Source organism: Marmota monax, unplaced genomic scaffold, assembly GCF_021218885.2.
Source record: "Marmota monax isolate L192 unplaced genomic scaffold, Marmota_monax_Labrador192_F-V1.1 WCK01_AAM20220418_F8-fsc00025, whole genome shotgun sequence".
Taxonomy (NCBI): Eukaryota; Metazoa; Chordata; class Mammalia; order Rodentia; family Sciuridae; genus Marmota; species Marmota monax.
Window position 1 is genome coordinate 2,194,327 of NW_026691950.1, and position 10,797 is coordinate 2,205,123.

General features: G+C 43.8%; 1 long non-coding RNA gene across 1 annotated transcript; it reads left to right on the top strand.

Moving 5' to 3' along the window:
- The first annotated feature begins 1,902 nt into the window (after positions 1 to 1,902).
- LOC124090675 (uncharacterized) lies at positions 1,903 to 7,737 on the top strand. Its single transcript, XR_006851202.2, has 4 exons — positions 1,903 to 2,398; positions 2,723 to 2,791; positions 5,433 to 5,532; positions 5,631 to 7,737. It is a non-coding gene; the product is annotated as an uncharacterized LOC124090675 (long non-coding RNA).
- Positions 7,738 to 10,797: the final 3,060 nt, after the last annotated feature.

The following is a 10,797-nucleotide window of genomic DNA, read 5'->3' on the forward strand; positions in this document are numbered from 1 at the left end:
TTAAGGGAATCATTTTAAATAACAGGCCCACTATGTTAACCCTCACATGATTTCTTTTTCAAGAAGCAATTTACCTGCAGCCCTGCCTGTCTTAAGTGGACAGGATATGCCAAATTCCTCAGCAAACTACCTGTTATCAGCAGGAGAAATGCAGGCCTCAAATAATGTTAATCAGACGAACCCAAGGTACCCTGAAGGGGGGAATTTTGTGATCCTTTTCACAGACCAGCTCCTGGGACTCAGGGAGATAAGGATAATTCCTCCTAACCATAAACTCTGTAAGAATGTACGGTTAAGAATCCAATTAGAACTGGTCAGCACGGGCCTAGAATTTTGGGGCACTTAAAAGTCTGATGTCACCCTGCTATCAGTCAAAGTCAAGAAGTAGACCTTGGTGAGACCCTCTGAAAACTTCTCTGGGATCCCCAATAAAACTGGAGTGCAGGAGAAGCACACTGTCCTTCTCTTCTCTGAGAGGACCCGTTCTCTCTCTGCAGAGTGACCCCTTTTCCTTTTCAGTAAACTCATGCCTGTTGCTCTGAGTGACACGTGTGAAATCTTTCTGACTTGATTGCAAGAATTGGGGGGTTCTTCACACTGCCTCAATTTCCCGAAAGTCCCCAGCCCTGTAACACTATCAGTCTCCTCCCAAATGGTGGGAGTTCTGTCTCTTCTCCAAAAGATCTTACTCTGTTCACTCCTCTTCCCTTTCGTTATTGTCCACGAATTTTATTCTTCACATTTGTGAGACAAGAACCCAGAAGGAAGTTGGTGAGGCCTGCAGCTGCCCAAACCCCATCAACCAGCAGAAGTGGGAAATCCAGTTTTATCTCACAGCTCGGTTTCAGTTGCTCCTGCTGGTTCTGGAAGGTGTAGGACAATGAATGAAGACTTCTGGACACCACTCCAGGGGTCTGAAAAAGTATGCTCTAGATCTTTCCTCAGTGTTCATGATTTACCTAACTGTTAGATAAATTTAGGGCTAATACACCTTTTACGGTTCTTCAATAAACATTCCTTAAATGGCTAAATGGCCCAGGTGCACAGCTGACAGGACCTGAAGACAAATTCAAAATGAAGGCAGAGATGCCAGGCTTTATCCTGCTTTCAGTCACCCGCCAGGCATCTGCAGGCCTAGGAGTCAGGGCTTTGAGCAAAGGCAACTCGTCTAAGTCCCTGTTATGTCACCTTTTAGGCCTTCCCATGTCATTTAGTTGCTGCCTCACAACTTAGTACTCTTTGTTCAACTCAGTGTGCCACATGCACCTTGCATGAAGTAGATAATGCTTTTCTCCCGTTCCCCTGACTTATGTCAATCCAACTCCAGGGATCAGCTGGGACCCTAAGAGCACTAAGGTAGAGTTTGCTGCTCCTTCCTGGAGTTCCAGATGGAGCTCTGCACCTCAGCCTGTCCTCTCAGGCAGCAGAGTAGAAGGAGCAGACCCACCATGAGGTGCAGAGAGGGGCCATGGTGACAGGAGCCCATTCCCTGTGGGGAGGGTATCTACTGCAGGAAGGTCAGCCTCGCTGGCCTTGGGGGAGTGATGCTTGCGGGGAGTGATGCTTACGTTTCCCACACTCTCAAAGTTGGCTCCTCCAAAGGCTGAGGGTGAAGGAAGCTACAATGAGCTGGGGGCCCCTCCTGGAGGAAGGACTTGGCGGGAACCTGGCGGCAGCAGGTGTGCCCTCTGGAAGCCCGCCAAGCCTGCTCCGTGCCAGCTGTGGGGAGGGCAGAGCCCTCCTGTGGTTTTGACTGGTTGATCCTCAGGTACCTCAAGGGCTGTCCTTTGAGCTTGAGGTTTGGGCTGTGTTCTCTCTAGGTCTGTTTTCTTCTTTCTGCGATTGGTAGAAACACATTTGTAGTAATTGTTCTCCTTCAGCCTCAGTCTAGTTTCTCTGAGGAAGTGCAGTCACTGTGTCAGAGGCTGTGGACAGGGAGGAGGGAGACAGAGGGCAGAGCCGTGAAAGGACAGGAGGGGGAGGGGAGTCCGGCCTACACGGTAACTGTGGACACTCACAAGCACAACTCTCTGCCATGGCCCCTGTGGTGAAGAGAAGAGGAGGAGGCAGGAGAGGAGAAAGAACAGGGCATTCGGCAGGTGGTAGAGTGCTGATAGCCTGAAGAGTACCTTTGTGAAAATTAGAAAATGGCACTTGTTCTGTGTGCACTCCACCCTGTGTCAGCCCTCAGAGCTTGGCAAGCTCAGGACAGGCTGTTTCAGTGTCTACTGTGTCTTCCACCTAGAACCTCGTTCAGTGAGCAGCCTACACAACTGTGACCAGCAGTCCTGGCTTGGGGGAAGACTGGCCCAAGTGCTGTGGAAGATGAGGGCTCATGAAGAACTGAGATAAGTGAAGTCAAAGCTGCCCTTGATATGGCTACCTGATGGGTATGAAGGTACAGTCCATTTCCAGAAAGCCTTCCTGCTAGGCAATCACTCCTACTCATTGAGCATAGATCTTTATTTTCTCCATTGAGTCATCCATCAAAATCTACATAATCTGGTTTATCTCTCCCCCTCATTTTCCACCAAATTTGGACTCGGTCCCTCTTTCCTCCTCTGCATTGGTTCCTTTTGGTTTCCTGGAAAGAGGCTTCTTGGAATTCAGAGGGAAATTTCTACCTCCAAAGTTTCTGCAGCTAATGTTCTGCCTCTTACAGGACACCAGTGCTTAATTCTGCTAAAATCACCTTTTTATCGCCCCCCCCTTCTTTTATTAGATGACACCTCTTTCAGAAAGAAGAAGGACAAGAAAAGAGAGAGAGAGAGAGAGAGAGAGAGAATATAAGGTAAGGCAATACAAAAGTGAACAAAATCCTGCCTAGCCACACAATTTTTTGCTTTAATTCATTTCTATCCCTTGATGAGAATATCTAAAGTTTTCATCAGATTCTCAAAAGCGTCCATGACCCCAGAATTTCAAGAGCTGCTCCTATAAAAGGATGCATGAAATCCCCTAAGAAAAGGGCATAGGAAGTTCAGGGAGAGTTGATTAAATTTATTTTATCCCACTGTCTGATTTTTAGCAGGTTATCTAATTTATTTTACACCAGGGGGCCTGAGCATTTTTGCTATTGTCCTGCCTGGCCCCTGGCTTCCAAAATCATTTTATTCTAATTACCAAGGAGCAGGCTTCCCATCCTTCAGCCTGAGGGCCTGCTACCTTTGGTGAGTCTCCAGAGTTATACCCTAAGCAGGACTTTTCATCTTGTCTCCCCCAAGCTCCAGGGGACTCCTCTCCAGCCTGCCTGACCCAACCTTGCTCTGCTCTCCAGCGGGCCTTCCCGCCAGCCAGGCCAGTCAAAGTGCTGCCCATCACACAGGCATCCCGGCCATCGCACCTGGGTCCTCATCACCTTTTCTCCTTTGTTTTTCGAAGCCTCCCTGTGGTCGGAGGCCAGCTCTTCGGTGTGGGCTTCTCTGCCCCTGTGTCCAACAGCACTCTTTCCTGTACCCCAGGCCCATTACTGTGTGTCCTCTTCTCTGTCCTGTCCATCTCTCCCAATGATTTGAGAATTTCAGGACGGGAGCTGCATCTCGTTTCTTGGTGTCTGCCCAATGTTTCCAGTAGCATCTGGACCATGTCATAGAGAGCCCTACATTTCCTGGATTATATGTACATGGATTCTGGATATTCAGAAATACTCAGAAAGAATGGCTTCTATATTGAGCATGGATAGATTCTTTTTTTTTTTTTTTGGTCATTATTCCTGAAACAATAGTTTAACAGCTATGTATATAGCATTTACATTGTATTGGGCATTATAAATAATCTTATCTTCAGTTGATTTAAAGTATACGGGAGATGTGCATAGGTTATATGCAAATGCCTTGCCATTTTATATAAGAGATTTGAGCATCTGCAGATTCTGATATACTTGGAGGCTGGAATGGTCTTTCAAGGGATGACTGCAGTGTTGCTAAATATTTGTTTAATGACCAAAGACTTTTCTGACAATGGCAGTGCATTTTGATACTGCATTTCCCAAAGTTTTATCATATTTATTATTTCTACCAATGACAGTCAGAATTCTGGGGGGATTTGTATTATAAAATACAAATTCTCAGTCTTCTATTGCAGCTCTAGAGGGCCAGGGTCCAGAATCTATTTTCATGAAGTCCTCAGTGAGTTGAATTTAATCTAATTTGTTTTGTATCTGCTGTTCTCAAACTTTTTGTTTTGAGGACCGTTTTATACTCTTAAAAATCATTGCAAAGCAAAGAGTTTTTGTTGATGTGAGTTGTGAATTTTATTAAAATTTCATGGGATATATTATAAACTATTTATTATTTCATTTACAGCAATCACAAACCCATTAAATGTTAACATAAGTAGCACATTCTTGAATACAAGCAACTATTTTCCTGAAAAAAAAAAGTAAGAAGGGTTTTATATTTTTGCACTAGCTTTAATTTCTAACTTAATAGATGGTGGTTGGATTTCATATCTACCTCAGTAGTTAATATGATACCATTTGCAATTTGCTGTTTTAGATTCGATATATAAAGAAAATCCATCTTCAAACATATATCCGGTTAGAACAAAGAGAGATATAATTCTCAGATATCTGTGGGTATTTCTCTTTGATATTCCAAAAGCTGATATTAATGGTTTTTTTAAAAGCTAGTTGCAAATGTGGAATATTCAACTATTTCAACAAATTTTGAGCCCTGTATACTTGTGAAGAACACAAGTGAAATAGACAGGAAAGATCTTTGTATTATTAGGAATATGATTTTTGATCTCATGTTTTCCTCAGAGTCTTGGGGAGCCCCAGGGACTGCCGGACCACACACTGAGAAACACTGCTCTATTCCACAACATTGGGCACCTGTATCTTATTCTCAGATTGTTTTATATTTGTTAATTAATTCAACATGTATTTATAGAGTACGGCTCTGTGCCGGGTGCTGGGTTCTAAAGGTAACTGATCCTACAGTCAAATTCCACAGAAGACAGAGGGCTCTATTTCAGGATCACCTCTTGAGAAAAGGTTTCAGAGTTGCTGGTTAGCCTTTTGGCACCTTTGTGTAAACTAGAAGTCACCCCTTCTGGAGACACAGCTCTACAAGTGAAGCAAAGAGGACACAGGCTTGGTGAGAAGAGCATGGGCGGAACTGTGGTTTCCCTTACTCCTTAGAGAAGCACCTTTCTGCAACTGCTCATGAGAACCCTCCTTTTTTTATATATATATTTTTCTTAGTCTTTAAGCCGATAAGCCTCCATGTCAGGTAGTGAGGTTTCAGAAGGTTCCAGTAAGTCTGTGACATTAATCGCTAGATTATGCAGTTTCTGAGTCATAGTGGAGGGGTGTGGTTAGTAGGTGACAATATTACATCTTGTTAGGCTTAACTCATCTGTGGAGGGATTTGCTATAATAATTAATTAAAATAATAAAAAGCTTGATTGAGAATGAACTTCTTTTATAGATGGACCTGTGCAGTAGATCCCATCATCTGTGGTTTCACTTCTGTGGTTTCAGTGACTTGAGGTCAACAGAGGTCTGCAAATAGGGTGAATTGCAATAAGGTATTTTGAGAGAGGGGGAGCAAACACTTTCACATAATTTTTACTACAGCATATTGTTATAGTTATTCTATTTTATTATTGTTGATAATCTCTCATAGTGCCAAATGTATGCATAAGAAAAGGCAGTCCAGTCATGTGCCCCACCATGATCTTCAGTCAAGGATGGACAGCATGTGGCAGGCTACAACTGGGTGTAGCCTGGGTGAGTACTATGTTGTCCACACAATGATGAAACCTCCTAAAGACGAGTTTCTTGGAACATATCCCGTCATTAAGCAATGCATGTCTGTATTAAGTTCAGTACTATCGGTGGTTTCAGGTATTTACTGGAGGTCTTGGGATATATCTCTTGCAGATAAGGGGGGACTACTGTATATAGTTAACTTAAGCACAACTATATATATACCAAATGCAAAGAATACTGCCCCATCCATTTTCCACTGGGGCATGGATGAACCCCATAACTAGGTGACCTCATTATCTAGGGACTGATGCTGTCTTTAATTTTGTCAAATGCTACTGATGATTTAAGTAGAAAAAAACCCCGGATGTGTCCACTGTATTCTTCAAGGTCATAGTGAGCTCCTCAGTAGCAGTTCCAGCAGAAGGAGAAAGGCAGAAGCTTGGGTGGTGGGTGTTCCACCAGGGACTTTTCGGTTTGGGTCTCACTTCAGTGTTAAAGCCAAGGCCTTCCTTAGTGGTATTTCTGTGTTCGCCTTAGTTCTGGTTCATTTCTCTGCTACTGCATGAATCTGTGTGCAGATTGGAGATGTCGTTCTCCACTGGCTCCGCAAACATCTTGGCTGCAGTTGCCTTCAAATGGATTGGGTAGGGGGCATATGAGACTAGAGTGTGGTGGGTGAGAGTAGCTTGGGTCTGGGGGAGGCTCTCACACCTGCAGACCTCCCCCTGTAGGGCTGGGGAGCTCTGGGAGAGAGACACCCAGCAGGCGGGAGAGCCTCTTGATGTCCAAGGATGTGGTTGGTGCAGGTGGCGAGTGAGGGAGAGAAGGAAAGGAGCAGAGAAATAAAGGAGGCCTGGCAACGTCAGGCTGGGACTGGCTCTCGGTGTGGCCTTGCCGTTACCCAGAACCAGTTTCAATAACAAAGGTCTCTGTGACTGTGGCTGTGAAGGTCCCTTCCGGTGCTGAGCTGGGACCACATGACTGCAAGTTCAGGGGTTCAGAGCAATTTTTTAAATCTCCTTGTTGTTATCAGATGCTGTACAGCAAGTAGAGAAGGGTGCTTTTCAGAAATGGATTCTTTTGGAACCCAGTATTGCTTACAAAGAATAAATACCAGGACGCAATGGTCCCTTCGGCTCATCACTCTTCTAATGTGTGTCTCTGAGATTTTTTTTTATATATTTAACTCGTGTTCCTAAGAGGTTTTATAAATCTACATGAAGAGCATGTGGTGTGAAAGCAAAAGCCAGCTTTTAGCCTTATCAGCAAGACCTGAGTTTCGATTGATTCGCATCTGTTTGTTAGTCGGGTGACCAAGGACCAGGAGTCACACAATGGGGACAACGCAAATACTTTGGTTGGGGCTTCTGTGGGAACTAAGTGAGGTAGGTGGATATTAAGAGCTTGGCATGGGGCCTGGCCCATTAGCTGCTATCATGCCGACCCCCCCACCCCCATGAACTAGGAGAAAGGGCAAAAAGAATCAACCCATTTTACAGACCTGGAAACAGGAGTTTGTATTGAACTGACAGGAGGAGAATCGAGTCCCACTTGGCTCGCCAATTAAGACGTCTTCGTTCAATAGCCCCTTCGCCGTTAACATAAACCAGGAAAATACCCAGGTCCCAGTTAATCCACCATGCTCTCCGTAGGGAAGAATGATGGAGCAGCCGGAGGCCAGCTCAGTGGTACCATGGGGGCAGGGGCCAGGGGGCACGACAGTCCCTTCCACACACAACCTCGGGGACACGTTGAAAGCTGAGAGTGATTGAAACATTCCTGTTGCAGGGTTTCAGGCCAGGGGCAGTTGGGATCCCGCTGTCCCGCACCCCACCTGGGTGGCTGAGCACCTGGACCGGCCGCCATTGCGGAGGATGGCCTCTTTCATTTCCCCTGACACTGTGATCTGGAGCTAGAGGTGTTGGAGTTTTCTTTCTGTTCTTTTTTTTAACCACAAGGAGGAACCAGTGTAGGAATGGTGGTGAGCAAAAGCCCTGAGTGTGAGCATTCCAATTCCAGGCTTTAAGGGAGCAAAATGAGTGTCATTAACTGCTTGTTCTTGTGCCTCCCAATGAATGCTCTAAATTAAACGTATTGATAAGTGCCAATAAAATAATATATTGTGAGACACTTTAAGCAATCTCCTGCAAATGCTTATACTTTTTAAAAAATATGTCTTTATTTTGTTTATTTTTATGTGGTGTTGAGATTGGAACCCAGTGCCTCACATGTGAGAGGCAAGCGCTCTGCCACCGAGCCACCACCCCAGCCCAAATGCTTATACTTTTTACGATAGTATAATATGATCTGTGTTTTCCAAATTTTAAAATTATGGTATTCTTGTTAAAATTTTATGAACTTGAGATGGCAGCTATTTATGCCATATTCTCTTCCAATCATTTTTAATGTGTGGTCATATTTTGGTAGCATTGCAAATTAATGTTCAAGTACTATTTTGTATACATATTCTTTTTACTTAGCACTATTTTTTGAACAAATTTCCATGTTTTCCCATGTGATACTTATTTTGTGGTTAAATATTTCATGGGGTGAATGAATGCTGTAAATATGCTCTGGGTTTTGTCCTGTAGTTCAAAGAGGTCCCTTTAGAGAGTGTTTGTACTTTGACCAGAAAGGATTGTTCTGTTCCTATGAGTTCTTAGAACATTTGTAAAATAATAATCTCCTTTAAACTTAACTTTGATAATAACTGCCTGGAACAATGTAAGGATCAGGAAGAAATCTTAAGACCAAAAAAGACTAAAGTGGCTGTACTGGACATCTAGCAGGGGCTGTGGTTTGCATGACATATAGAATTAATTAGTAAGTGACAAATCTGGGATTTAAATCCAGGCAATCTTGTGTCAGAGTTTATGCACTAAACCACTATGCTGTCCTGCTAAACTTAACCCAATTCTTTTTTTTTTGGACCAGGGATTGAACCCAGGAGTGCTTACCCACTGAGCCACATCTCCAGCCCCTTTCTGTATTTTATTTAGAGACAGGGTCTTGCTGAGTTGTTAAGTACCTTGCTAAGTTGCTGAGCCTGGCTTTGAATTTGCAATCCTGCCTCAGGCTCCCAAGGGATTACAGGTATATGCCATGGTACCCAGCTTTAATTCTTAAAAAATTCTCTGAGGCACGCAAATTTAACTCCACTTTATAGGATTAAAAAACAAACAAACAAACAACAACAACAAAAAACAAACAAACAAGACCAACAGGGATTAAAACAAATGCTTAAACTGAAGTGCGAATGGAGCTCAAGTTGTTACAGGAGATTACTTTTAGAAGACTTTTCCAACCCTTCCTCTTTCCCATTTTTCTTAGATCACATAGCTCTCCCAATCTCTTTTGACATGTACGTCTTGACAGTCACGGCTCGGCTCGTAGAACCATTTAAGGTTATTGTTAACCCAATGATGAGAAAAACAAAACCCAAGAATGACAATTAATGGAAACTGTTATTCAGTTGCTGTGACAGAGAAACAATAGACAGTGGTAGGAAGAATGTCTTGGCTCAAGAGACTGCCCAGCCCCAGCTAAGGGTTGCCCAACATGGCCATGTGTATCAGTTAGCTGTTGCTGTGTAACAAATGACTCTGAAACTGTAGTTGAAAACAATAAGTATTTATTATTGTTCACAACCTATGAATAGTTCTTCCAGTCTTGGCTGCATGTGTGATCAGGTTAGCTGTAGGTTGGTTTTGCTGAAGTTAGATGGGTTCTTTCGCATGTCTTGGGCCTGGGCTGGGCTAGCTGAAACTACTTGTCTTTGATATGATCTCTCAAGTCCAGCAGGTTAGCCTCAGCTTGTTCACATGGCTACATCACAGGTTTCCAAGAAAGAGAGAGAAAGTGTATTAGCTGTCTTAGGCCCAACCCCAGAATTGTTAAACCGTCCTTTCTGTCACATTCTATTGGCCAAGGAAAGTCATAAGGCCAGTCTAGACAGAGTGGAGACACAGTATCCGACCCTTTGTGGGAGGAAGTGTGGAGTCATTGCAGAGTGTGTGGGCAAAGGGAGGGGGTGAGGAATTGAAGCCACTCTTGCTTCAATCTACCACATCAAGTTTTCAGAAAACAGAAACATAGATCTTTTTTTTTTTTTAAATTTTGTACTTGTTCTTGTTAGTTATACATGACAGTTGAATGTGTTTTGACATATTATATATACATGCAGTATAACTTCCCGTTCCTGTGGTTGTACATGATGTGGAGTTTACTCTGGTCATGTACTCATATATGAATATGGCAAAGTTATGGCCGATTCATTCTACTGTCTTTCCTATTTCCACCCACCCTCCCTTCCCTTCATTCCCCTCTGTCTAATCCAATGGACTTCTATTCTCTCCACCCACCTGATTGTGTATTAGCACCCACATATCAGAGAGAACATTTAGCCTTTGGTTTTTTTTGGGATTTGCATATTTCACTTTGCATGATGGGATTCAGAGTCACACATGGTATGGCAGAGGACACTTCTTCCCATGCTTGACACTTCCTTCTTGTGATGAGAGCTTGATTAATGTCATTCTGGGAGTCTCTCTGCCTTACCTCATTCCACGCCTGGAGGTCGAGTGACTTACCCACCTGATGGAGGTAGAGAGCAACCATGTTATTTATTTATTTATTTGAGCCCTGCTCTTCTCTTTATTCTCTGGCCAAAGCCAGCATGTTCTTCCTCCCTCTTGGATGTTGGGAGCCTTCTGGGAGCATCTGGGTATTGGCCTCTTGCCCACCCCCTGTTGAGCTTTTAGAAATCCACCTGATTCTGGGGTTCAGGGAACAGCCTTATTTAGCCCTCACCTGGCTTTATCAGTAATAGAGGTGACATCTTGGAATCTGATTTTGTCTTCTGTGCCTTAATTTGTTGAGAAGACTTATTGGGACATTGCACCAGGGCTTCGGTGGTGCCAGGAGTAGGGTTTACACACACATACTCTCTCTCTCTCTTTCTCTCTCTCTTATCTGTGACACAACAAGAATCTGGTTGCTCACCCTTCAGAGCCTGTCTCCCAGAATTCTCCTCGAGTTTTAGCGTAGCCCAGTGGGGATGTATCGTTTGCTCAATCAAATGA